Source organism: Mauremys reevesii, linkage group 3 (assembly GCF_016161935.1).
Source record: "Mauremys reevesii isolate NIE-2019 linkage group 3, ASM1616193v1, whole genome shotgun sequence".
Taxonomy (NCBI): domain Eukaryota; kingdom Metazoa; phylum Chordata; order Testudines; family Geoemydidae; genus Mauremys; species Mauremys reevesii.
This window is the reverse complement of record NC_052625.1, coordinates 142174148-142187932: the sequence shown is the minus strand read 5'-3', so window position 1 is coordinate 142187932 and position 13785 is coordinate 142174148.

Here is a 13785-nt window from a genome sequence, read left to right as displayed (position 1 = left end):
TATAGTAGCTCCATCTAGGTTGTATTTCCCTAGTTTGTTTATGAGAAGGTCACGTGAGAGAGTATGAAAAGCAGTACTAAAGTCAAGATATAGCACATACACCACTTCCCCCCATCCACAAGGCATGTTACCCTCTCAAAGAAAGCTGTTAGGTTGGTTTATTGTTTTGTCTTAATTCCTTTTGTGAAATCTTCAGCTCCCAGGGGGTCAGGCGGGAACATACTCAGCCTCAGCCTTTGCCACCATGGACGCGCTGCTCTTTTTAGGTGCTAGCTCAAGCTGGGAATTGCATGTCCCAGGCATACCCTTATATATATATATTCCCAAGGACCCTCATGCTCTGTGCACACCATTGATCCAGGGAGTTAGCAGCAAGTTGCCATACATCATCCTAAATAATAAGCCTCAGTGCAGACTGAGGTATTGCAATCTCCCTGAGGGATTTCTTAGAGAAGGGATCAGAGTATTTTAAACATGTAAATCTGATTTAGGGTTTTCCTAGCACTGGTCTTCTTCATCCTCCCCACTACCCTTAGACGGTATCTTAGGGAAGATACAGCATTGTGATCTGCCCTAAGGACCTCTTAGAGTGGTGATCAAAAGGGAGAAAGTTAAGGGTTTGTGGGATTGTGGGGTAGGAGGCCTGACCCTAACTGTGCATTTACTTTCATTGAATTTTATGGTTCTCTAATTTTTGTACATTGGTTGAGAGTATTTCCTGGTTCTCAGAGGTTTCTGGTTTTGGCTGCCAAGTTTCATGCTCTGAGAGAGTACAAGGCACTCTTTAGTTAAGTAATCTTAACTCCCCTTCAATAACATGGTCACTGTTGGTTGGTTGGTTTGTGTTAGTGAATAATTCCTTATCTGCCTCCAACCTGCAGAAATTCCTTGATACGGCTCCTGAACAAGCTCTTTCTTCATCTCTGTAATGGCTGACGTCTTTTCCAGGGCTGCGGGGGGAGGGGGGCGCGGAAGTGGGGCAATTTGCCCCAGGCCCTGCAGGGGCCCCCACAAGAGTTTTTTGGGGTCCCTGGAGCGGGGTCCTTCGCTCGCTCCGTGGGCCCCGGAAAACTCTCGTGGAGCCCGGGTCCCCGGAGCTTCTTCTGCTCCCGGTCTTCGCCGGCAGGGGGTCCTTCTGCTCCAGGTCTGAAGAATCCCCCGCCACCGAATTACCGCCAAAGCAGAACCCGCCGCCAAAGTGCAGCCTGGTCTTCGGCGGTAACTTGGTGGCAGGGGGCCCTTCCGTTCCAGGACCCACCGCCGAAGTGCCCCAAAGACCCGGCTGCGCTTCAGCGGTAATTCGGGGGCGAGGGGCCCCCGCCGCGGGTCTTTGGGGCACTTCGGCGGCGGGTCCCGGAGTGGAAGGACCCCCCACCGCCAAATTACCGCCAAAGTGGGGGCCCCCCCACCGCCGAAGACCCCAGGGCCCCAGAATCCTCTGGGTGGCCCTGGTCTTTTCTACCCATTCGGAATTGTATCCACTAAAATGAACTTAATATTTTACTGTTGTGTGTAATATGGATCTGTAAGGGTTGATTTGTAATAGTTACTTTGTGTCAGGGACTCTATGGGTCTGGTCAAAAGACCACTGAAGTTAACTGAATCACGTCTTATATGTATTACTTTAAAGAGGAATAAGAAAAACATGCTGAGTGTTTATGCATAACATTAAAAGGTCACACTTAGGAGAAATTCAGTATTTTATTAAATACAGATTAGTATTCAAATAAACAACGGAACAGGGAAAGAAGGAATATCAGAATTAGGGATGTAAAATTTAACCGGTTAACCGCTAAACTTGATGCTTATCAGTTTCAGTTCTGCTGCAGCCCCGCATGCCCGAGGTCCCAGCTGCCACTCCACGCACCTGGAGACCCGGCTGCCACCACACACACCCCTGCACTGGGGTTCTGGCTGCCAGCCCTGTGCCCAGGGTCCTGGCTGCCAGCCCCACCAGAGGGATTTCGCTGTCAGCCCCGTTATCGGGGTCTCAGCTGCCGACCCCACGGCTGGAATCCCGGCTGCCAGCCCCACTGCCGGGACTCTGCTTCCGTCCCTGCACCCAGGGACACCAGCAGCAGTGGGGATCCCCGTGCCTGGGGATCCCCTGCATGGGGTGGTAGCGGCCATCCCCAGCACAAGGCCAGCAGTGGAGTCCCAGCTGTGGGGCTGGCAGCCGGGACCCCGGCAGCTGGACTGGCAGCCAGGACACCGGCAGCAGCGGGGATCCCCAGTCGGGGGGCGGCATTGTGGATCCGCAGCGTGGAGCAGCAGCGGAATCCCGCATAAAATATGGGGGTGCTGCAATGCTAGTTAACAGCTTGTTACAGCAAAGAGAAATTCTGTCTCTCAGAATGATCAGTTAACAAGGGATAGCGCAGGGGTTAGTTTAGTTATATTTATCATCTATTTAACTTTTGTTTGTGGTTTTCACTTTGTTTTCTATACTATATCAAATCAACTTTGGCTTAATTTAACCACAAATAGATGTGGTGACTTCACTTACTACACTACTTAAGTCAACTTATGTTAGGTCTACTTACAGGAATGGCAATAATTACTGCGCACTACCCTCCTTCTGTCGGTGGTGTGCATCCTCACCAGGAGCGCTTCTACCAACTGAAAAGGGACAGTATGGGGGGCTGAGAGTCAGGGCTCTGAGCACTGCACACCTCCACATTGGGAGCCCAGATGTCCCTTCTCCTCTCCCCCGGGCTCTTGGCTCCCTGCTCCCAGCCAGGAGTGGAGGGCAGCACCCTGCTTCTCTGCTCCCTGAGCAGGGAGCCTCCAGGTAGCAGTATGGAACCGTGAAATCGACAAGATAGCCAACAGCCAATGTAAGTAATGCAGTGTCTACACAGACACTGCGTCACCCTAATTACACCGACATAAGCCCTATGACTCTAGTGGAGGTAGAGTTATTATGTCGGTGTATTAGGGCACTTACATCGGCAGGACAAGACTGTGGTGTGTACGCTGACATAATTAGGTGAACATAAGCTGTTTTAGGTTGACCTAACTCTGTAGTAAACACCAGGCCTTAGTCACCTCAGAGAAAAGGAAAGTAACTTCTAAACTTACGAGCGATAGTAGTAGCAGTGAGCATTTGGTCAAAGGGCTGCCATCCCCTCCCCACACAGTACTGCCAGTTAACTGGCATAGGCCAGTATGAGTAAAGGGAGAGACTAACAAACTGAGACATGCCTAGCCAGACTATACTCTCACTAGCTTTTCTACATAGTCTTAGATCCATTTATTGTCTCCCTTGCAGATTCCCTGGCCCTCTCCTGCCCCGAATACAGCCACCCCTGCAGTGATTCCCTGGTATGTTCCCAGACCTGCAGATATCCCACAACAAGCATTCTGCTTTCAAGAGATAGTACCTAGTTTTGGCCAAAGTTGAACTAATTTAAAAATAAAGTTACTATTTGAGATGACTGGTACAAAGGCTTTTCAACATCATGTACTTGAAAAGCATCTCCTTTTATTGATGTACTTTCCTCAGAGACATTGCAAAAATACCAATAGAACAATACTTTGAAAAATATCACACTGTATAAGCAGCTCTGATAGGAATAGAACAAAGGTTCTGTTGTAGTGCTCCACAACAAAACAAATAAGGAAAGAAAAGGTAAGTGACACAAAAAAATTCTCACTAATTGAAAGAAGTGGAGTAGAGATATTATGATCAGACTTTTCATATGTTTGTTTCAACTGGGTGCTCTTTACATAGAACAGAGAGTTAATAGCTAAAGATATGCAAACTAAGCATGCATAGTGACTAGTCATTCCAGTAAACACATATTGCATAATGGTATGACTGGATTTCCTGACTAAGTATGTCCAGCCCCTAAAACGTTTGCGTCCTACTTCGGGAATTTCCAAAGTGTTATGCAAATTGGTGCCAGCAGCATATCCATGTTATGTGGTTTCACTTACAAACACATACGGAAATAAACTGAGTTTTATCCCAGTTCCTGTTTTGTCTCTCCTGACAATGAAAGCTGGCAGCACAGCGTAACTAACTTAATTATTTGTAAGAGAGTCTGTTTCTCCCAACCTTAAACTTAGGTCGTAAATAAGTGAGGCCAAAAATAGTGTATGCTTGGTTTCACAAAGGCAAACATTTATCTGCTGATAAATGAATGTTGCAATCAAGAATTTCCAAAACACTACGTAAATGCCAGTAGTCATCAACAAATTATGCAATTTCACTTCTGGTTTGTATTAATACATACAGGAAATATACTCCATAGCTTTTACTTCACATAGTGACCTGCTCAGTCATCTTGATCAATTTAAGGTTCAAATATAGTATTTTTATGTACATACGTATATGACAATGAAAATATGCTTCACCAAAATGCCACAGAGCCTGGCTTTTGTTTGGAGTGGAAATCTTTAGAATGTTTGACAGGTACTAAAAATATTTAATAAAATGATTTTACATTTTTATTATGACACATTGGTTAATCATGATTTTTTCCATTTGAATTATAGCTGTACAACACAATACAAATAATGCAGGTGATTTTTTTTCCTTACAAAGTCTCTTAAAACACAAGTTTCTGTCATGCTGGATAAACTAAAAGGCTCTTTTAGTGTAATTTTGAACATGATCTAAACAGAATTCTCGAAGTCTGGATATTATATAGTTACCACTTATGCAACATATCCACAGCTTGTTATGCTCCTGTCTGTTTTAGGACATGGCTGTCTTACAATTCAAACCATTATAGGGCCCCTATTGCAACCTAGTTTTATTCTGTAGTGTAAATTAACTATATTACCAAGCCATTCTAAAGTCTTGGATAGTCCAAAGTTTTAGCACTGTTCAATCATATGGTCAAGATCTTACCTACACTATAGGCTGGAATCAGATTATAACCAGGTCCCCTGACATGGTTCTATTTAAAGAGCACATGGGCCCTCAGTGACACAGATGTATAGTGGGTCAGAGGCTGAATTACTATCTGAAGGTAATTTCCCATACAGCCTTTTATGCAGAACATTGCACTTTTGTGTTGCAACATGCAACACTGCTGAATATATGCAACTGGGGCTGAAGGAGGGGACACCTTCCTCTGAACCAAGCTGTTGACCCTGCTAAAGGCAGGATATAAGATTTGGTAGACTAATGGCCTGATCTGGTTTGTCAAATCCTACATTCTTAAGTTTTGAAACATTCCTTTTATTACCATATTACTTTGTCCACTCTGACAGACCATGTGTAGCCTAAAGCTGACTCACCACTGTGTTCACTTTGTAGGTGTCCCCACACAGGCCAAATTGGTGAGATAATTGATTAAGTACTAGGTTATTAACCAGTTAACAAGGTGTTCCAGCTCTTCAGCTGAGGACACTTAAAAAAGAGGCAGAAAGAAGAAGGAAGAAAGAGGTAGAGAAACCCAGGATCTCAGGAAGGTGACCTCAGACCACTCTTTCCGTGTGCCTAGAGACAAGTTAAAAAAGCATTATGTGGGAAGACAAGGAGTGGTATAGCACATTGTAAATAAAGCCCATGGTGGTGAACTAGGGTGACCAGATGTCCTGATATTAGGGGCTTTTTCTTATATATGCAACTATCCCCGCACCCTGAAAAAAATAGGGTCCTGATTTTTCACACTCTTAGGTCACCCTGTGATGAACCAATGCAGGAGTGTGTGAGCAGTGTTTGTGGAGAGGAATCCAGGGTGAGTGAGGCCTGCCCTTTGACTTTCATGTTCCATATTTATTAAAATTTATAAATACAGCCATATAGCCTCCAATGGAATCATTTAGAGCTATATGTGTGTAGGGGGACAGAACTGAGTTTTATGTCATCAGTCTTGTCTCAACCCTTTTTCTCTTTTCATGATTCTAACAACAACAGACAACTTTCCATTTAGAAAGCCAAAGATAGCACTGCACACAGGAGGATAACCACACTGAATTTTCTTCTGGGGAGTCAAGCATATTTCACAGATATTGCATCACCTGCCCCTATCATATGAGGCATCAGAAGTGGTGCTCATGAACATAGTCCTCAGGAAAAAATCTAGGCAGCTAGATTAATTTTCTTGTCTCCTTATAAAAGGTTTTAATTTATGATAGCGCTCAGAACTTCAATAGCATTATTTTCTTAAACAGCTTAGAACGTAAGAATGGCCATACTTGGTCAGAGAAATGATCCATCTAGCCCTGTCTCTGACAGTGGCCAGTGCCAAATGTTTTTCATTGGGAGTGAACAGAACAGGGCAGTTTATTGAGTGATCCGTCCCCTATCATCTAGTCCCAGCTTCCAGCAGTCAGAAGTTTGGGGACACCAAGGCCATGGAATTACATCCATGCCCATCTTGGCTAATAGCCATTGATGAACCTATCTTTCAGAAACGTATTGAGTTCTTTTTTGACCCCATTTATAATTTTAGCATGGTCATAGTTTGGGGGAATGCAGGGGGAGCATTCCCCCCACCAAACAGAGGGAGGTGTTACAAGTGGTCAAGTGACACTTCCCTCCCTCTCACCAATTTCTGCAAGTGGGGAGCTACCCTGCAGGGCTTGCTCTGCTCCGCCTGTGGGGGGAGAGAGGGACTTTGTCCTTTCCACATTGCACCTCCTCCTCCCCCTACCCCCTAGGGTGACCAGATCATGTCCCGATTTTATAGGGACAGTCCCAATATTTGAGGCTTTTTCTTATATAGAAGCCTATTACCCCCCCCCCAACCCCTGTCCCGATTTTTCACTCTTGCTGTCTGGTCACCCTACTACCCCTGCACATTTCAGCTCATGGAACATGGGGTGGGACAGAGCAGCTGTTCTCCTGTGCTCTGAGTCACTGCCTAGGCAGCTTGCTGCCACTTCCTGGTCCTAGTGCCTGCCTGTTTCCTGTACAACAGTGAGTGTGGGGGGCAGGGCAAGAAGGGCAGGGGGGCTGGGGGAAAGGGGGTGGGAGTAAGAGACAATGGGATAGGGCAGGGGGAAGAGAAGGGGATGGGATGGGGCCAGGGACAGTGGGGAGGGGAAGGGAGTGGGGATGGGGAAAAGAAGGGGACAGGGAATGAGTAGGGAGAAGCAGGAGCTGGGCATGTGGCATCCCCTTGACAGCAGCAGCAGCAGCCCCAGCAGCAGGGGCGGCTCTAGACACCAGCGCGCCAAGCAGGCGCGCTGGGCGCCGTCCTCCCTGGGGGGCATTTTGTCTCGGTCTGGAGCTCCCAGCATGCTGCGGGAGGTCGAGGAGCCGGAGCGGACCTGCGCGCGCAGGCATGACGGCGGGCCGTCCGGTCTTCCGCGGCTCCGGAGCTCTCCCGCGGGCGCGGCGCGGCGTCGGCGCGCCCCCGCTCGGGGGCTCCGGCCGGGCAGCGCGGCAGGCAAGCCAACCGAAGCCGGGCCGAGAGGAGAACCCCGGAGGCGCGGCGGCGCGCGGCGCGCGCGCCAGGGCGGGGCCGATTCGAGCCGCCGAGCCTGCCCAGCAGGCAGGCGGCTGCAGCAGCACTAGAGCAGCAACATCACTGCAGCAGCTGGTGCCAGAGTAGTGGCCAGCAGCAGCTGGGGCTCCCCCATTAAGCCGGCCTGTCTCCCCCAGCACCAGGCGGGGGAGAAAGCCAGTGAGCCAAGGGAATTGCCTTCAGCAAGCACGTGTGTGTGTATGTGCACATGCACACTTTGCCTGCCCCAATATAGCAGTCAGACTATGCCTATGAGTTTTGGCCTTCACAACATCTCCAGGCAACAAATTTCACAGGTTGACTGTGCATTCTGTGAAATGCTTCCTTATGTTTGTTTTAAACCTGCAGCCTATTAATTCATTGGGTGATCCCTGGTTCTTGTGTTATGTGAAGGGGTAAATAACACTTCCTTATTCACTTTCCTTCTCCAATTCTTATATAAAGAGAGAGAGAGAGAGATGGGGTGATCAGAACTGCATGCAGTATTCAAGGGGTGGGTATACCATGGATTTATAGAGTAGCATTATGATATTTTCTGTCTTATTAGATATCTCTTTCCTAATGGTTGCTAACATTGTTAGCTTCTTTGAGTGCCACTGCACACTGAGCGGATGTTTTCAGAGAACTATCCACAATGACTCTATGATCTCTTGCTTGAGTGGTAACAAATTAATTTATAGCCCATCATTTTGTATGTATAGTTTGAATTCTGTTTTCCAATGTGCCTTACTTTGTATTTATCAATATTGAGCATCATCTGCCGCTTTCTTGACCAGTCACCAGTTTTGTGAGATCCCTTTGCAGTTAACTTTGGACTTAACTGTCTTGAGTACTTTTGTATTGTCTTCAAACTTTGCTACATCACAGTTTACCCCTTTTTCAAGACCATTTATTAATATGTTGAACAGCGCTGGTCGCAGCACAGATCTTTGGGGGACCCTGCTATTTACCTCTCTCCACTGTGAAAACTGACCAATTTATTCCTATCCTTTGTTTCATATCTTTTAACTGGTTACTAATCCATGAGAGGACCTTCCCTCATATCCCATGACAGATTACTTTCCTTAAGAGTCTTTGGTGAGGAACCTTATCAAAGGCTTTCTAAAATTCCAGATATACTATATCCATGGGATCACGCTTTCCACATTTTTATTGACCCTCTCAAAGAATTCTAACAGACTGGTGAAGCATGATTTCCCTTTACAAAAGCCATGTTGACTTTCCCCCAGTATATTGTGTTCATCTATGTGTCTGATAATTCTGTTCTTTGTTATAGTTTCAACCAATTTGCCTGATACTGAAGTTAGGCTTTACTGACCTGTAATTGCCAAGATCACCACTGGAACCTTTTTTAAAACTAGGTATTACATTGGTTATCTGCTACTCATCTGATAGAGAGGCTGATTTGAGTGATAAGACCAACATAAAGAATTCATTTAGCTTCTCCGCAATGGCCATGTCTTCTTTGAGTGCTCTTTTAGCACCTCAATCGTGTAGTGGCCCCACGGCTTGTTTGGCAGGCTTCCTGCTTCTGATGTACTTAAAAAAAATTGCTGTTTAGTTTTTGTCTTTTGTTGGTGCTCTTCAAATTCTTTTTGGCCTGCCTAATTATACTATTATTTGACTTGCCAGAGTTTATGTTCCTTTCTATTTTCCCCAGTAGGTTTTGACTTCCACTTTTTAAAAGATGTCTTTTGGTCACTAACTGCCTCTTTTACTCTATTGTTTAGCCATGGTTTAGCATTTTTTGGCCCTATTACTGTTTTTTTTATTTGGGGCGTATATTTAGTTTGAGCATCTTGTGATGTTCTTCAAAAGCTTCCATGCAGGCTGCAGGCATTTCACACTTGTGTCTGTTCCTTTAAATTTCCATTTAACCAGCCTTCTCATTTTCATTTAGTTCCTTTTTTGGAAGTAAAATGCTACTGTGGTGGGCTTCTTTGGAATTCCTCCCAAGGGATGTTAAATTTAATTACATTATGGTCATATTACCAACTGTTTCAGCTATATATCTTGAACCAGATGCTGTGCATCCTATAAGACTAAATCATGAATTGCATCTCCATTAGTGGGTTCCAGGTCTAGCTGCCCAAGAAGCAGTCATTAACGGTATCTAGAAATTTAATTTCTACATCCCGGCCTGAGGTGACATGTTCCCAATCAATAGCGAGATAGTTGAAGTCCCCCATTATTTTGGGGGTTTCTGTTTTTGTTGCCTCTCTAATCTGAGCATTTCAAAGTCACCATCACCGTCCTGGTCAGGTAGTTGGTATGATGCTGGCAGATCATGTGCTGGCAGACCCATTAGCCTCAATTGAACACTAGCCAATACATATTTGGAAACCCAGTCTGGCTCACCTGTATGTTAGTATTGTAAGCTTATAAGAATGTATTTAGATTTTATGAAATGCTTGTAAAACACTGCATGTACTAATCTCACTTATAACATCTGCACCCCATGTTATAAGGTGATATTAAGTGTTTGTATTGTAATCCTCTGTAATTGTGTCATATGAACTCATTCCACCACCATGGGCTCTGGGAGGAAGGGGATGAAAACCCCTACAAGAAGAAAGTATCTTTATGCTCCTTGGACTTTGGGAGGGCATGATTTCCAAGCATATATTATAATAGCTGTGTGGCTTAATCAGAGAGAAGGGACTAGGCAGGGGGTAAAAGACAAGATCAGAGAGACAGACCTACACTGTACAGGGACATGGAGGCAGAAGCAAAGAGCTTGAAGTTGGGGAACAAGGTAAGCGGAAGCGAATGATGGCACTTGAAGAGGGTCTGAATATAAGCCTGAATAGTGAGCAAGGGAGGCCACCTTCTTGTCAGCAATTTGGTCAAATTGAAGGGCTAAAGTGAGTGTCTGGGAGACAAAGAAGAGTAGGTTGCAGTAATCGTGTTGAGCAATAATTGGGGCCTAGACAAGGGTTTTGGTAGTAGGTATGAACTAATAGATTTGAAATAATACAAAAGAGGGAATCCTGTAGATTTAAAATTGCTGTCTATCAGGCACAAAGAACAGGACAACACAGGAAGTAAAAATAATTTAGCAGCAGTTTAAAAAAAAGGGGGGGGGAAGAGAACAATACATATCATTCGTTACAATCTCTGTACAGAAAGAGCTACTGGAAAATGAAAAATTCCAGCAAGAACTAGGCAGAGAAAACCCCTACTCTCCTTCCAGCTGAGGCAGTCTAAAAGGAAAGTCCCTGTCTGAAAATGAGTAAGTAAAGAGCTCAGCTGTCATAAAGGAAAGAGGAACAAAGTCAATGAGTACTTTGACTTCAGCGGTTTTTATTTTCAAGTGATGTTAGCCAATAAAACTTGTTGTTGCTGTTTGGTTAGATTGTGAAAGTTTGTTGCTCATGTTTTATTAAAAATGCCAAGGTTTGCTGGGGGGAAAAAAACTACATGCCCAAAAGACCTAGCAAATTTCACAGAAAGATCTGTGATTTTGTTTTTGTTTTTTAAAAAAACATCAGGAATTTCCCATTTGGTAAATTTTCTAATGTCTACCAAATATTACCAATAATAAAATGTGAACAAACACTATATAGTCAGGATTATTAAAGAGTGACAAAACTAAAGATAATTCCAGTGATATTTTGTTTTCTACTTTCTTTATGTATAGCTATTTATTTCCATACATAGTTTCATAGAGTTTAAGGCTGGAAGAGACCAGTAGATCATTTAGTCCAGTGATTCTGATGCTTCAGGTGATTTTTTGTTTTGTTTTACTTCAGATATACTGATGTTTTATTTATTAAAGTATTTGGGACCAACTAAGAGTCAATGATTTTGTATCATTAACAAAATTCCCCTTAGAGGAATGAGACAGAACAAGTTGCATCTTCATCAGAAAAAAAGAAAATTTCACTATTCAAACCTGAAATAAACAAACCCATTAAAAACAGAGTTATGGTGGCAATCAGAACATCTGTCTAGGACATACTGAATCACAGCTCCTGAAAAGTAAGGAAAGTTCTACAAGTTCCAACCATTCCTTTGTTTAGGATTGTGTCAGTGGTCAAGGGACATCTACATAGAACACATCACTGGACACTGGTAATACTAGAAGGGATGAGCTAGAGTGCTGATAAAAAGTGCAGTCAGTAAAGTAACAAATATTTTCCTCATGGATTCAAGTATCAGAGGGGTAGCCGTGTTAGTCTGTATCCACAAAAACAACTAGGAGTCTGGTGGCACCTTAAAGACTAACAGATTTATTTGGGCATAAGCTTTTGTGGGTAAAAAACCCACTTCTTCAGATGTAAAGTGGTATTGACACTCTCTTGGTATGGACACCTCCTCATCAATTATTGTGAGTGGACCACAGCCACCCTGACTAAATTGTCCTTCAACATTGGTTCTCCACTTGTAAGGTAACTCCCTTCTCTTCATGTGCCAACATATATTTATGCCTGTTTCTGTAATTTCCACATCTGAAGAAGTGGGTTTTTTACCCATGAAAGCTTATGCCCAGATAAATCTGCTGGTCTTTAAGGTGCCACCGGACTTCTCGTTTTCCTCATGGATTGTATTTTCTAAATGGACAGTCAACCTAATTCTCAATTACTGAGGGACAATCTCCACTCATTGATATATTTTGCTTTCCGCAACCAAATCTCTGTACAACTTTTCATGAGTGATGTACTCGAGTATTCGGATTCTAATATCTAAACTGTATTGTTAAATCTATTCACCTAAATTTGGGTTATTGCTGATTATGTATCATATGACTTTTTAAAAACTAACTTTGTATTTGTGGATAATCTAAGCACTATACCCAGGTTTACAGACACTCTTTTCCCAACCTATGTATTTTATATATATTAGCTTTAATAATATATTAGCTTTAATAAAAAAATATTAATCTTTTCTTTTGAACTTGTGAACTTTATTCTGGCACAAGTTCATTTAGGGAAATTGGCATAGACCAAGATAAATAAATTGTAAGGTTGACTGACTTAGCTTGGTTGATGAAATAGAACAAAATATGCACACAACCTTTAAAGCCCTTTCAGTCAGCAATATCTTAAAGAACCAAATATATAATTTTCATCATCTATAAAGATTACATACCACAAAACTATTTAAAAGAACACTGCCTTCAAAGTCAAGGCCTCAGACATTAGGAAATACCAAAATTAAGATTGCTTGTACAGTGTTCATTCAGCCCCTTTGTGCATATGATTCATGATACAATCTTTAATTACAGTATCACATACTCTTTCCACAGGACCTTTGCCTCATTCAATGGAAGAACATTATGTACAATTGAAGCATGAACTGAAGACCTTATAATAAAAAAAAAAACCTCTTCCAAAACAGGCCTATAAAAATATTTGCATAGATTAAAAAATTACAAACAGATTTCCCCTCTAATGGCAATGGAAAAACAGTTGATATTTACTTTTTCTTCATGCTCATCATTTGGCATCACTGTCAAAAATTACTGCCTGAGGCCCTACTCCTGTACTTGACTCTGCAATAAAGATAATGGGTCTCTGTGCAGGTGCAGAGCCTATCCCTGCAGAAACAAATTGTAGGATTAGGGCCCAAATTAATATACAAGCCTATTTTACCAAAAACACAAAAAGCACCATTTTAAAAGTGCAAATGTTTGTGTTCACATTAGTGATACTTTACTAACAACTGGTCACTTTCAAATTATTTAAAAAGTGCCATACAAGAAGCTATTTAAGTCTATTGATTTAACCATTTTAAATAGAAAGTTAGAACTAAAAAAAAACTTGACTGCAATTGAATTACTATTTAAAGCCAGTACTAGGCTAACACATTTTTTTTTTTAAAAAAGGCCTGTAACTTGTGCTATAGGTGGAAGGATGTGGGTGACTGCACAGATCAACCTGCAGGATCAAGGCCTTTAATGCATGTTTCAACTGTACATCATGTTTAGTAAGATTGAACTATATATAGGACCAAAGTGATATTAGTGGGCGTAACTTGAGAGCATGGTGGATATGTTATCTTTCTCCATCAAGGGGGCTCACCCACCTTTAGATAAATCATTTCATGATTTAGGTGACACTTTTCAATCCCTGATTGCTCCTGGGTTCTCAGATGCTACTGGGAGCAAAAAATCTGTTGCATGTGCACCTGTAAAGGCTATTGTGATAATGTCTCTTTGATGTAAAGCTTGCTGCAGTTATCCATGCATTTTTAACCCTGGTTGGCTCACTGAAATATGCTCTATGACAAGTTAGTTCCTGAGTAGGCTTCAAGTCTATAGCCTGAGCAGAATTCAACTAATCTTAAAGCTCAGTGGGCATCTATATGGGTACACCTCATTTTCTGTATACAAATAATTGAGAATACATATACAGTT